The sequence below is a fragment of the Candoia aspera genome, chromosome 8 (assembly GCF_035149785.1).
Source record: "Candoia aspera isolate rCanAsp1 chromosome 8, rCanAsp1.hap2, whole genome shotgun sequence".
Classification (NCBI taxonomy): domain Eukaryota; kingdom Metazoa; phylum Chordata; class Lepidosauria; order Squamata; family Boidae; genus Candoia; species Candoia aspera.
Genome location: NC_086160.1, coordinates 13,086,269 through 13,101,950, shown reverse-complemented (window position 1 = coordinate 13,101,950; position 15,682 = coordinate 13,086,269).

Here is a 15,682-nt window from a genome sequence, read left to right as displayed (position 1 = left end):
ACTACCAGGAAGTTCCAGGGCTGTAGGCTGGACTGGGAAATCCAGTTTCATTCCAGGAGATGCAGTGAGCAACTACAGTATTTCTGTATTGCTCCATTAAAGCTATAGGGATGGGTTGCCAGGAATCCAGGTTGATTTGAAAGAGTCTTTACTGTTGCCCTAGCCTAATCCCCCCAGGATCTCCAAGTGGTTTCCTGTCCAGTCACCAACCAGGTCTGACCCTTGTTTGTTTGTTTGTTTATTTTACAAAAGTAGCTAAGATTGGCTAGGTGTTGCCATTGCTGTGATTCCCTATATTGTAAGTCTGGTTCAGATGTATTACTAAATTGTGGATAAGAACTCCAGCCAAATTTTGACTAGTGTTTGGCTATATATGCATGTTTAGTGTATGTAATGCTGTGTAAAGCAAACCTGGGGGCAATGGTTTGATGAATTGGGCTTGGGGGTTGTTTCATTTGCTTCTGTTATATTCAGTGTACATTTAATGTAGAACTATTTGTTTCAGCACACTCCTTGTGCATGTCCGGATTTCCCTCTGTGTATCAAAAGGGAACTCCATCTGTCCATGGATCTTTCATTTTATGTGAATATTTAAAAGTCGTCACACTGTCAATATAGAATATGGCTAATTATTATCCAAGATATGAGATCATGTACTTCCTTCTTACATAACCATGTTTTTGCTAGGAATGTATATGTATTTGTTGAGTAAACAGTACACAGAATAGCCTAAAGCCTATGCATGGATAATGTTAATGCTATTTATTCATTAAAGGAATGGTCATTCTGTTACTCATACAAAGAATCCCAAAACATTTTACAAACATGCCTAGCAATATTTCTGAATGGAACCTGAATTGAAGACCATCCTTTAAAAAGCAAGTGCTGGGCAGAGTTAATAGCTGGGGAAAGCTAACACAGAATTGCATTTCAATGCCTAAGTTTCTTGTCAAGTTTGACACTTTAGCAAAAGCAGATTCTGCTTGATTTCTTCTGTTGTTCTCTTTGGGTAATCTTGTGCCTGCAAGCCTGTATCTATTTTCCTTAAAACAAGGAAGAAGGGGGAAAAAAAAATCAGAAAATCCCCTTCCATTCCTGTTTCTTTATTTTATGAATTGTATCTACTTCTAATTAAGAGTCTCTTACAATTTTAAAAAAAATGAATTACCCTTTGTCCATTCTGAGCTGAAGGAGTTAAATAAAAATTATTCTAATCTCTTTATCCTTGTCACACCACTCTGTTATGCTGTAATACACCCAAGAATTTCCAAAGGCAAACACGGGGGACAGAGAATTGCTCTCTCCTTGGTTAAAAGGTGAAGGGGGGAAAAAATGGGAGCGAGCTGGCTAAGACCTAATCTCAGGGCTACCTTGCAGTGTATGTTAGGCTTGCTGGTTTAAGCAGAAAAGGGTGCTAGCTTCTTGAAAATATCAACTGTTTGCTTACAGCATCACCAGGTTTCAGAAGATAAAAATATAAGGTGCTTTAAGAGAGCGAGGAACAGCTGCTGGCTAATCCTGAAAGAGAAGTGAACCTGTAGAAATCAACCAAGCTTGTTCTTGCTGAGGTAATGAATGGGATACTGGTTGGGGATTATTCTTACACAAGACTTGCGCCCAGCATACTGTAGGGACACATCATGCAGAAGTAGTGCTTGCGAACCATCAAATGAAATGTATGTTTGGCAGATCAGAAAGCTCTATGAATTGTGTTGCTGGCATATGTAAGCACTGCATAAGAGAGAGACTGTATACAACAACACAAAAGAAGACAGGTCGTCTTCGTTTAGTGACTGCAACTGGTTCCTGCAAAATGGTCACTAAGTGAACCATGTGACTGGGAGATGCTGCAAAGACCACTGATTGCTTCCCCCTCATTCAGTTAAAGTTCTCTCATTCAGTGTCCTGTGCCTGATCTGTTCACCCCCCTTTTTTTGCCCCCGCGGGGTGGAGAAATTGTTTAAACAAGGTATTTCTTCCTGAGCTGCTTTAATTCGTTGATTAGAACCTTAATTGATTAGAACCCTCCCACTGGCTGGCAGCTGCTGCCTGAAACTGACTAGACCTTAATCAGTTTTACACAAAAGGCTTTTGTTCTAAATGCCAGCATTGGCTGCAAAGTTAATTTTTCATCTTCCTTGTAATTGCAAACGGTTGCTATCCGAGGTGGTCACTAAATGAAGACTACCTTAATACATCAGTGAGTACATCAAAGACGTTACATGCATTACAGCGATTAAAATAAAACATAAGAAAAGAAAGGATCCACATGCTATCAATATAAATTTAATTCAATCCTTCTATTATTCAGTCTGGAACATACAGAAGTGTATTGCTCCATCTTCTCATTTACAGAATATAAAGATGTTTCCAAAATTGATAAAGATCACATATCTTGAATCTGTTCTTTAACATCAGAAATGCATTTTTTTTTCCATCGATGGAGAATAAATCTCTTTGCTGAACTCCAGGCTTGATAAAGCCAATGTTTCTCATAAAATGTTAAATTCCATATTTTAGAAGTATAATTCAACACCTCATTTACAATATATTACTATACAACTTTCTTGTGAGAGCCAGTTTGGTTAAGGCACCAGGCTAAACACTGGGGGATCATGAGTTCTGGTCTTTGCATCTTGTTCCTGCCAAAATTTTTCAATTGCTTAAATGGCCCTAGAACCTAAGTGATAAGATTTTGAGAACACCAACATCCAGACAATGCTTTATTTTAGAAGACAGAATATAGCAATCTATGAAGAAGGGGCGGGGGCTTCTGGTCCTCCCAAAAGCCCATATATGGAAAGGTGATGGTGGTGGTAGCAGTGATTAAAAATGCCGTCAGTTTCTCTTGTAAAGGGGAACAACCATTTAACCTGCAAGCAAAAGGAGAGATTAAATGCTGCAATGTTGCATTTGTATTTACATGCATACTGTAATATCGCATTTCATGTACAGTGACTGAATTGTACCTGTATCCCTGTTCTCATGACTGCAAGATAGCTCCTATTTTATTCTGGGATGGCACCATCCATAATTGGTCCATTTCTGAACAGAATAGAGAAAAAGAGTAGTCCGTGGACTACGTGGCAGAACATAGCAGTTGATTATTCTTTCTCAAACTCAATCCACCTAAATCTGACCGGAACTGAAACCAAAATGAACTCGCTGACAAATAAGAGGTAGATGATGAACATACTAGTATAACTGAATTACCTTCTCTCCCAAACCCTGTAAAACCTAACATCCATGGATCCATTTCCAGCTTAAATAAAACTGAGTTTCCTCAGTAGGCACAGAATAATGAATATCAGTTCAAAAAGAAAAATGGAAAATCGGTGGAATAGAATGCAGTACAATCCACTCTTAATTTAACAGACCTGGGTTTAACAGACTTCTGTTTGTATGCTTTAAACTTCTGCATATGCACAGAATCCTATCCACTATTTTACATGCATGCGTAAAAACCCATTTCCATTTCACACAGACATAACATTTGTAAAATATGTAAAATATGCCTATATAAAATTCCTTTTTGGATTTAATGGATATTCTGCTTTAACAGACACCCCTTTCCCCCACTAGCCCATTAAACTAAGGGCTACTGTTTAGCTAGTTGGCGATCTTGATATTTTATAGCCTATAAATGTGCATTGCAACATTCCTCTTCAGCTCTTACTTGCTCACTCTAAGCTGGAAATATTTTACAGATCCATTTGATTTCAAAATATGTTGCGGGTTACTGTTGTAAAACTGGAGATTTTTAAAGCGGTTTTTCAGGGTATGGGCGGGGAAGTGCTACAGAGAGAGGGAAGTGTAGCTGGACACAATACAGAAACCTTAACTCTTGCTTTGAATTCCCTTTTTGTTGGATTTCAGGTGGTTTTTTGAGCTATTTAGAAGATACTGAGTTTTAAAATTGCAACCATGCACGGGCTGGAGTTTACAATGTTCTAGAGTCCTTGGGACAGAACAGGCTGTGTTCCTGAAGTGGGCAAGATAGAATGACAAGAGGAAAGATCAGTTTTGTAAGCCTGGGCTGCTCTGAAGTGTGCCTTGGACTCTTGGATCATAAATTCCTTGAATATAGAGACCTGTAGTGGTTGCAGTTATTTTGTAGCTTAATTTTAAACTGATAGCACAGTTCTTATTGGTGACACTCCATAGTTAAATTCCAAGCTTAGGTGTGCAGAGAAATCTTGCAGCGTTCTGGTGTTCTTCAGATGAAAGCTAGGTGACCTTCTGTGGTGGCGTAGCAAATCAAAAGAATCTAGCTGTAGAACATCCTGGTTTAAATGCAGCCTGGTTTAAACGGCTGAACACAGAGTATGTCTCCATATCAAGAAGCACTTGGATTCAGTATGAAACTCAGGCATGTGATTATAATTTCCACATCTCTTAAAAAAAAAATCTCTCTAGAGTTCCACTTATGATTGATGACTAAGATTTCTCAATTGTCTCAGGCTATTATTTTGAGCAATGAGGAAATAGATTAGGGTTTTGCTTGTTCGTTTTTCTTTCATTGTGTTTCAGTCTTAGTGCCTTTTCTTCTCCATAAAACTACCCAAAGGAGGATCTGGCATGCTCCTCTGGTTCTTTCTTTGTGGTAGGGAGGTGTGATGGAAAAACTGGATCTCATCTGAGCAAAAACAGGATGACCTTCTCTCTTCCACTCTTGTTTCTGTACAAACGACTGACCTCTATGGGAAGGTAATCCTCGAGTAAATGAGGTTCAGCAGTGACTTCTCCAATTACATTCAACTAATGGAATAAGTGGTATTTTCCAGCCTGGGAAGAAGAGGTTGATGGAAAGAGCACTGTCTGAGTAGGGAATAATGGTACAATTTTTGTATACATTGCTGGAGATAAAAAGACCTTTTTTTTTTTTTTGCATACAGTGCCATTCAGATAAGGTAAAGGTAAAGGTTTCCCTTGACATTAAGTCCAGTCGTGTCCGACTTCAGGGGGCGGTGCTCATCTCTGTTTCAAAGCCGAAGAGCCGGTGTTTGTCCGTAGACACTTCCGTGGTCATGTGGCTGGTATGACTACACGGAACGCCGTTACCTGCCCGCCAAAGCGGTACCTATTAACCTACTCACATTTGCATGTTTTCGAACTGCTAGGTTGGCAGGAGCTGGGACTAGCAATGGGAGCTCACCCCGTCACGCGGATTCGAACCGCCGACCTTCCGATCGGCAAGCTCAGCTCAGCGGTTTAACCCGCAGCGCCGCCGCGTCCCTCCCAATACGTTATGCAATATCTCCCAACGTCTGCAGGCGGCATTTCTGGAGAAGCCCAGCTTGAAGGAGGCTGCTAGAGAAACAGGCAAGACAGCATATGGCAATTAGGGTTCTGCAGATACTTTGGAGCAGTGTTTCTCAACCGTGGCAACTTTAAGCTGTGTGGACTTCAACTCCCAGGATTCCCCAGCCAGCAATGGGGAATTCTGGGAATTGAAGTCCACACAGCTTAAAGTTGCCAAGGTTGAGAAACACTGCTTTGGAGAGTCGTGGTCAAAGTCCTCTTGAGGGCTGAGTGGGGCTTCTTGAGGACCTTCTGTGTGCACAAATACAGAAGACACAGTCCTAGTAGATGGGCCTTTGGTACATGGACATGCATGTTCAGATGACTGGCAAAAGCCCTGTCACGGCCATCTTGGGATTTTTTTTTTTTTTTTGCTTTCAGCATCTTTCAGTATTTAACATGCTCCTGGTGCCAATAGAGATAAATCCTTGGGTTGCTTCAACAGAAAGAGATACATCCAGAGAAGGCATTAAAAAAGGGCCAAGGATATGGCCTTATTTATTTACTTGTTTATTCATTGGTTTAATTTGTTTAGCCGCCCATCTCAAACAAGTGACTCTGGGCAGAAGACAATTGTAAAATCCATTGAACCATTTAAAAACACAATCCAAAAAAGAAAGATTAAATACATATAGCCGCCGAGAAATATTACAATATGTAGGTGTCAGCATAACCAGGAAATGGGGTCCTTCATGCACTCCCATTATGGACAGGATGCGCCCAACGGAACAGGGAGCTTAGCTGAGTTTAATATCTTTTGACCTCATGAGATTTCTCCAGTTCTTTTGTAGTGGAAAGTAGGTAATGGAAAAAACAAAACCTGAGTAGAAACTGCCATGACAGTGTATTATTGAGTGTGTGGTTAATCACAGTCTGCTCTGCAAAATATCCATCACTGCCTACATTTGCAATTTGCTCAGTGTTGAAATGCCTCTCAATCACTGGCTTCTTTTTCTCTCCAAAGGAAAGAAGTTGGCTAGAGAAATTAGAGCATTGGTAGCAACTGCTATATATAGGGGTCTGTTTGCCTTGACTACAAACCCCCATATATATTCAGCAGCAAGGTTTAATTGAGGGTTATTTTCAAATAAATATGCGGAGGATTGTTCCTGTAATATTGACTGATTTCTTATAAAATTGTTTTAAAAAAAGATTGTCAATATTCTGTTCCACTTTAATACTAAAGTTTAGTTACTAAATGTGACCAACTATCAGATCTTGGATTAGGACTACAAATATTGCTTTTCATTTTAAAAAATGTTTGAATCCCCCAATCGCTGAACCTCTCTGGCCAGTTTACAATAAAACATGCTAAAAATACAATTTGAGTTAAAACATATACAATGAAATGAAAACAAAAAACAAAAAAACAAAATAAAGACACCATACAAACTTGGCCACAGCCAGGCAGTCATTAAAATCTAAAACCATATGAATTTAAATATGATTAAAATATAATTTAAAATACAGTGTAAAAAGCCTAGAAAAAAAATGAGAAGAGTCTTCACTTGGTGCCAAGATGATGCTAATGTAGGGGCCAGTCAAGCCTTTCTGGATCCATTGTCTTGTGGGTATTTCAGAAAGAACCAGTGCATGTGACTATCCCATTTTTTTTCAGGAGCAGGTTGGCAGTCCATAACCCATGGTCTGCAGACAGTGTGTAACCACTCAGTTTGTGGCCTCTGATCCATCCCCTCTGCTTTCCCCGATCCATCCCCTCGATCCATCCCCTCTGCTTTCCCCGATCCATCCCCTCTGCTTTCTCCGATCCATTCCCTCTGCTTTCCCCGATCCTTCACCTCTGCTTTCCCCGATCCTTCACCTCTGCTTTCCTCGACCCTTCACCTCTGCTTTCCCCGACCCTTCACCTCTGCTTTCTCCGATCCATCATCTCTGCTTTCCCCTTGCTCAGCCATTAACTATGGGCAACAAGGAGCAGTCATAGCAGAGAAACCAGGATCAGGACCCGAGAGGAGGCTGGGTTTGCATCTCTTTGGCAACGGATGTGTAGAAACAGAGGGACTCACCAGTAGGCAACCATTCAAGGGAATGCCATCTTTGAATTGAAGAAAAAAAAGGCTAATCCATCACTGGAAAATCAGGACTCTGCTAGCGCTTTTTTGGACAAATGGATTTTATTCAAAGGCATAAGCTACAGTTCGATTTGTCAGACAAAGTGAGTCATGAAAGCTTATGCCTTGTAATAAAAGGTGTTAGTCAGAAAAGGTGCTATCAAATTCCTTCTGATCTGGGGCTGGCTTAGACAAACACAACTCTCCTCCCACGGTGCCCCCTACAAGCAAAGTAGGTGCCACATTTGGCGGGTAATACGTGGCTGATCTGATGTTCTAAGGATCAACACACCATTGGAACCTGGAATGTAAGATCTATGAGCCAGGGCAAATTGGATGTGGTTATTGGTGGGATGTCAAGATTAAAGATAGACGTTTTGGGCGTCAGTGAACTGAAATGGACTGGAATGGGCCACTTCACGTCAAATGACCACCAGATCTACTACTGTGGACAAGAGGACCACAGAAGAAATGGAGTAGCCTTCATAATTAATAGTAAAGTGGCTAAAGCAGTGCTTGGATACAATCCAAAAAACGATAGAATGATCTCAATTCGAATTCAGGGCAAGCCATCTAACATCACAGTGATCCAAATATACTCCCCAACCACAGATGCTGAAGAAGCTGAAGTAGAGCAGTTCTGTGAGGATCTGCAGCACCTACTGGACAACACGCCTAAAAGAGATGTTATTTTCATCACGGGAAACTGGAATGCTAAGGTGGGCAGTCAAATGACACCTGGAATTACAGGTAAGCATGGCCTGGGAGAACAAAACAAAGCAGGACATGGGCTGATAGAATTTTGCCAAGACAACTCACTCTGCGTAACAAACACTCTCTTCCAACAACCTAAGAGACGGCTTTATACATGGACTTCACCAGATGGACAACACCAAAATCAGATTGACTACATCCTTTGCAGCCAAAGGTGGCGGACACCTATACAGTCGGTAAAAACAAGGCCTGGAGCTGACTGTAGTTCCGATCATGAACTTCTTCTTGCACAATTTAGGATCAGACTAAAGAGATTAGGGAAGACCCACAGATCAGCTAGATATGAGCTCACTAATATTCCTAAGGAATATGCAGTGGAGATGAAGAATAGATTTAAGGGACTGGACTTAGTAGATAGGGTCCCAGAAGAACTCTGGACAGAGGTTTGCAACATTGTTCAGGAGGCGGCAACAAAATACATCCCAAAGAGAGAGAAAACCAAGAAGGCAAAATGGCTGTCTGCTGAGACACTAGAAGTAGCCCAAGAAAGAAGGAAAGCAAAAGGCAACAGTGATAGGGGGAGATATGCCCAATTAAATGCAAAATTCCAGAGGCTACCCAGAAGAGATAAGGCATTATTTTTAAACAAGCAATGCGCGGAAGTGGAAGAAGACAATAGAATAGGAAGGACAAGAGACCTCTTCCAGAAAATTAGAAACATCGGAGGTAAATTCCAGGCCAAAATGGGTATGATCAAAAACAAAGATGGCAAGGGCCTAACAGAAGAAGAAGAGATCAAGAAAAGGTGGCAAGAATATACAGAAGACCTGTATAGGAAGGATAACAATATCGGGGATAGCTTTGACGGTGTGGTCAGTGAGCTAGAGCCAGACATCCTGAAGAGTGAGGGTGAATGGGCCTTAAGAAGCATTGCTAATAACAAGGCAGTAGGAGACAGCATCCCAGCTGAAGTGTTCAAAATCTTGCAAGATGATGCTGTCAAGGTAATGCATGCTATATGCCAGCAAATTTGGAAAACACAAGAATGGCCATCAGACTGGAAAAAATCATCTTATATCCCCATACCAAAAAAGGGAAACACTAAAGAATGTTCAAACTATTGAACAGTGGCACTCATTTCACATGCCAGTAAGGTAATGCTCAAGATCCTGCAAGGTAGACTTCAGCAATTCATGGAGCGAGAATTTCCAGATGTACAAGCTGGGTTTAGAAAAGGCAGAGGAACTAGGGACCAAATTGCCAATATCCGCTGGATAATGGAAAAAGCCAGGGAGTTTCAGAAAAACATCTATTTCTGTTTTATTGACTATTCTAAAGCCTTTGACTGTGTGGACCATAACAAATTGTGGCAAGTTCTTAGTGGTATGGGGATACCAAGTCATCTTGTATGCCTCCTGGAATCTGTATAATGACCAAGTAGCAACAGTAAGAACAGACCACGGAACAACGGACTGGTTTAAGATTGGGAAAGGAGTACGGCAGGGCTGTATAATCTCACCCTACCTATTCAACTTGTACGCAGAACACATCATGCGACATGCTGGGCTTGAGGAATCCAAGGCTGGGGTTAAAATCGCTGGAAGAAACATTAACAATCTCAGATATGCAGATGATACCACTTTGATGGCTGAAAGCGAAGAGGAACTGAGGAGCCTTATGATGAAGGTGAAAGAAGAAAGTGCAAAAGCTGGCTTGCAGCTAAACCGCAAAAAAACCAAGATTATGGCAACCAGCTTGATTGATAACTGGCAAATAGAGGGAGAAAATGTAGAAGCAGTGAAAGACTTTGTATTTCTAGGTGCGAAGATTACTGCAGATGCTGACTGCAGTCAGAAAATCTGAAGACGCTTAATCCTTGGGAGAAGAGCAATGACAGATCTCGATAAAATAGTCAAGAGCAGAGACATCACACTGACAACAAAGGTCCACATAGTTAAAGCAATGGTGTTCCCCGTAGTAACATATGGCTGCGAGAGCTGGACCATAAGGAAGGCTGAGAGAAGGAAGATCGATGCTTTTGAACTGTGGTGTTGGAGGAAAATTCTGAGAGTATGTCCTAACAGTCAGGAACCACGCTGAGACAAGGAATAGGTCTCTAGTGCTTTATGACTGCTACATTAGACAGAAAATCCTAACAAACTGAAGAAGCGTGGGAAAAACCCAGACAGATAAACCCCAAAGGTTAAGGCGGGTCTGATCTGTGTCTCTTTGAATGGCTGCTTAACTCCTCAGTACTACGCATGCATTTTCCCCCCTGGATAGAAGCCCCCTCCTGCTCACCATCAGTACTCATGACAGAGTGCCTCGGACTGCAAGAAGACCAGTCCATCCTCCAGGAAATAAAGCCAGACTGCTCACTTGAGGGAATGATATTAAAGGCAAAACTGAAATACTGTGGCCACATCATGAGAAGACAGGACACCCTGGAGAAGATGCTGATGCTAGGGAGAGTGGAAGGCAAAAGGAAGAGGGGCCGACCAAGGGCAAGATGGATGGATGATATTCTAGAGGTGATGGACTCGTCCCTGGGGGAGCTGGGGGTGTTGACGACCGACAGGAAGCTCTGGCGTGGGCTGGTCCATGAAGTCACGAAGAGTTGGAAGCGACTGAACGAATAAACAACAACACATGTGACTTGATCACAGCAAGGACTGGTACCTGGCTGACCTTGGATGAACTCACATAGCTGAACAAGGTCAGGGTAGGTTAGTTCTTGGAATGCCACCAGCAAGTCTCAGGAAATGGAAAACACATCCTGGAAGAAAGCACTGGCAAATCATTTCCACCTTGTTACCAAAATAAATCAGCATGGACACATCCTTGGAGATGCCATGTTCAAAGAAGACTTTCTTTTTTATTATGGCATGGCAAACCACTCTGTGGTATTAGATGTATTTAGGGGTATATACTCTGCATTGTCTAGGGAAGTATTCCTCAACCTTGGCAACTTTAAGACATGTGGACTTCAACTCCCAGAATTCCCCAGCCAGCATGCTGTGCTGAGGGTTTGAGGGTTTTAAGATTCTAAGGAAGATCTTGAGGTTGTGTTCTTGGAATTGGTCCAGTAGAGCAATTTCATCAAACTATAACGAGAATAGTTTTTCATAAAAGGCAAGCCAATTCGTAACCTTCAGAATTAACATTTTAATAGTGGGAAAAGTAATGTTCCCCATGGATATACTTCTTTTCTTCTGAGCAACCTTTCCCACCTGCATTTAAATAGTAACTTCCTAAATTTATCATTCTTTGTGTCCTTCCAAGAGACTGGTTAAAACCGCTGCACTGATTTCTACATGCTTGGTCTTCCAACAGCAGGGACTATCAAGCCATCTTTCTTGAGTCACGCTTTCCACACTGATCAGTTGACTTAAAGGGTTGCCACGTACATCTGCAGTGTGTACCATTGGGAATGTGAGCTAAATTCATGCTGGCCTCTTGCTAACTCATCCTAAAGCCACATACATTTTGATCCACCTGGTACGTCAACAATAAATGTTCTCAACCTCCTCCCTTGCTGTTTTCATGTTGCAGGAGGTAATCGGTCACTGCAATCTGGCTGTCCCCAGCATGCTGGCTGGGGAATTCTGGGAGTTGAAGTCCACATGTCTTAAAGTTGCCACGGTTGAGGAACACTGGTCTAGGGTTTCAGTATTCTAATCCTGGTATCTCCAGAAAAGATATCCATTCTGCAGTAGCCCAGTTTCGTTTCTGAAATTAAGGACACCAGGGGGGAGACACTGCTTTTTTCTTCTTTTTCTTTCACCAGAAGAAGCTGTGAAAAAAACAGGCCAGAATTGCTCTGTATTTTTGGACTAATACTTCTCAGAGTTTAACGTTGAGAAGCACTCGTATGAAAATTAAAAATGAAATTGCAGTCAAGTTCACAGTGTTCTCCCAAAGCAAGTAATTTACAGAAGGGCTGGGGCAGAATATTGTCAGATAGCCAATAGATTCTTAAATCCTGGAAAGCAAATCCCTCAAGTTGAGGGTCACAACTTGACACTCTTGGCAAGGGCATGGACCTGGTGTGCTGTTGCCATCTTTGACATGCTTTTAGTCTTTCCCAAGATTTTATGGTGGTCTCCCATCCAAATATTGATCAGGTCTGACCCTACATACTGTCCAAGTCCAGACAAGGGTCATACAGATGCTGTCATGCAATGAGATATTTCCCAGACTACTTGTGCTCAACTTTAAATTTGATTAAGAGGCTAAAATTCCTGGATTGTTAGTATTAACCTTTCACCAAAACTTCTTTTCAAGAAATACATTGTTTGACTTGGCATGTAGAAGGGTGGTCTAGAAGTCTTTACAGAAGTTTTTAATTGAATGGCTTAATTTATTTCTGGGGGGGGAACCTTGTTAGGCGTTACTGTTTTGAAATGGAAGACTAGCAACTGTGCTTCTAGTTCTAATTAGTTTCATTAAATATAGAAGTGTATAATCTTATTTATAAGCCCCAACCCTGGTGAACTTAAAAACAAAAGCAAAAAATGGCATGTCATCTGTCTTAAAGTACTTGTTTTAAAATCTGAAGAAAAACCTGGTGGACCTCTGTATCGCTTCCATTCCATTTGGTGGCGCTTCTGGTTAAAATTGTCAAGTCACAAGCTGCTTAACTGGAATTATAGACAGCAATAAATGGGAAGCCAGATTTTCCCGATAAGGGAGCAGCATTTTTTAGAGGCGGGGGCTGTTCATTTGGAGTAGCTGTGCAGCCCCTCTCTGGTCTCACTGACTGCTCCAGCATGTTTAATGCTTGGGCTTTCTCAGGAATGGATGTTCTGGAACGGAAGATGTTTTTAGAAAGGTTTGGTTGTAGAGGGATTCTTGTTCGGATAGCTAGAAAACATTTAGAGGCCTCCTGTTAGGACATCAAACTCATAGTTCTTTGACAGCCTAGAGAATAAGCAACAGGGTGCATTGGTTCAAATACGCAGGCAAAATATTAATTGTGCTGCTCAGTAAAAACTTCCTTCTCCATTTCCACTGGCATCATACAAACCATTACTGTATCTCAAATTATTGTTGCTTGCAGGCATACTATTTTTGGTTTCTAAGGATTAGGAATCCAAACCTGAAATCACTGTCTTTGAATGAATAAAGACAACTGATAAATCCATAAGGCATCTCTTTGGTCCAAATATGGACCTGGGTAATAAAGGTCAAGTCTTCTTTGAGTCAGTCTTGACTCTTGGTCAAGGACCATCAGTGTAGTTTTCTTAGCAATAATTTGGAAATGGTTTGCCATGTTCTGGAATCTTTTCTTTTTTTTAATTTCCAGGGTTAGGCTATAATCCTGGGTTCTCCTAATGATCTTCCATCGAGGTACAAACCAGGTCTGATCCTGCTTAGCTTCTGAATTCAGCCAAGTTCAGCTGCCACTGACAAATAGTGACCCTGAATTAATTGGAGTAGAATAGCTGTTTAATTTCACTTATTTTAGTTGTTCTTTTGAGATGAAATCCTATAGCACAGTGTACAGGATGAAACTTGAGAGTGTTAAAACAGATTTAGCCTCCAAAAGCTTGGTGCTGTTGTTTTGAAGGCTTTTCTTGACTCTGTGTGTGTGTGTGCATTGCTTTGTTGACAGTCCCACTGGAAGTATTGCCTGTATGTGCACACTAACATGAACACAACCAGGCTGAGTCTTCAATACAGCAGCTAAGAGCTGTTCAAAGTGACACCTTGTACATTGTTCTCTTACAAGATACTTTTCTGCATCTTCTTACCTTACTTTTTTTACATCAAAAAGTTGTAAGAAGGTTGCATTGGTCAGATTCTCTCTGAAAGTACAAGCACAGCCTACACAGCACAGCTGAGTGCTTAGCGTGTTCTTTTGTGGCTTATAGTTACAAGGGGAAAAGAGTCTTAAATCACAAGATGTTTAGGTGGGTAGGATTTTGGATGGAAAACCATGACATATATGTTTTTGACAGTAATGTGTAAGAAGCAGTATGGGTGTTGGTGAGTTCAGGGGGCAGAGCTTCAGTCACGTCCCTGTGCCCACCATCTAGTACATTTTGACACCTCTCTTCCTTTGGATGGCACGAAGGATGCTCTTACAGTGGGTGGAAGCTTTAGAGGGAGATCCAGACTCAAAATAAGGAGGAAGTTCTTCACCATGAGAGCTGTTAAGCAGTGGAACAGTCTGCCTCCTGGAATCATGGTGCTCCATCACTGGAGGTTCTCAAGCAAAGGTTGAACAGCCATTTGTTTGGGATGGACAAGGGGATTCCTGCTCTGGGCAGGGGGTTGGACTAGAAGACCTCAAAGACCCTTCCAGTGCTATGATTTTGTGATTCTACATGTGGTTATAGAAAGGAGAATCAGTAGTGCAAAGTATGTGAGGGATCTGGAGGAACAGACCTCCTCACTGAAACAGTGTCATCTTATGGGGTGCCTTCTCTGTCATGACCCCTGAACATACAGTTGGCCCCAACCGTACAGGCCTTTAGGAAAGGAGTTAAAACTTGGATCTTCTTCTGGGGTTTGGGTTGAGCAGAGTCCCTGATGGTGAGTTGATATGTTTTAATGAACTATGTTCTTTTGTATTAATTGTTTTCTTTTTGTATGCTGCTCAGAGTCAGTAGTTTGAGTCGGGCAGCCATATAAATGCCTAAGTCAGTAAGTAAAAAGCAAAATAAATAGAAGCAGCACCATGCAAGGATTATCAGGGGCTCGCTTGAACTAATCCAAATCTTTTGGTGAAAATTTGGGTTTGGCCTTTACTGCCTGCCAAACAAGTCAACTCCCAGGTGCCTGGATAGATGAAATGCCATCACATGCTGTGAGAAGCTCGTCTGGCACAGCCACTGAGCAAAGTTACGGGGTACATTAAATGTTTGATTACAGTTCGTGTGTTCTTGGGGGAGAGTTGACCTTTAAACAACAACTATTAAGTGGTCTGAAGGAGGCTCTGAAACTGTTGCGCGTGGAAAAGGTTTTAACTTTTCCCTCAACATCATGATACTGGCAAAATTCTGCCCTCTGACTCTGCTTGATGGGATAGGCAGGGAAGGATTTAACTTGCTCAGTGAGTTGTGTGGTTCTAGTTACAGGCGTGTGTGTGTCCAACCCATTAAGTGCAGTCCCAATATTGTACACATGGGGCCTTGAAATGAGAGAGATTCGATGAATCGAGTAGAAATGGATTTGCTTGCCTTTATGTTGTCTAGGAGAGCTAGTCTGGTGTGGTGGTTAAAGGCACCAGGCTAGAAACTTGGAAACTGAGTTTTAGTCCTCCCTTAGGCACAAAACCAGCTGGGTGAATTTTGAGTTAGTCATTCTTGCTCAGTCCTAGGAGGGAGACAACGACAAACCATTTCCAAAAATGTTGCCAAGAAAACTTCATGGACTTGTCCAGGCAGTCACCAGGAGTCAAGACTGTCTCAAAGGCATGCACGCATGTACACACAGAAACATATTGTCTAGTCTGCTTAATGTCTATGGCAGTGTTTTTCAAACTTGACAACTTTAACCTGTGTGGACTTCAACTCCCAGAATTCCCCAGCCGTGTTGGCTGGGGAATTCTGGGAGTTGAAGTCCACACAGGTTAAAGTTGCCAAGTTTGA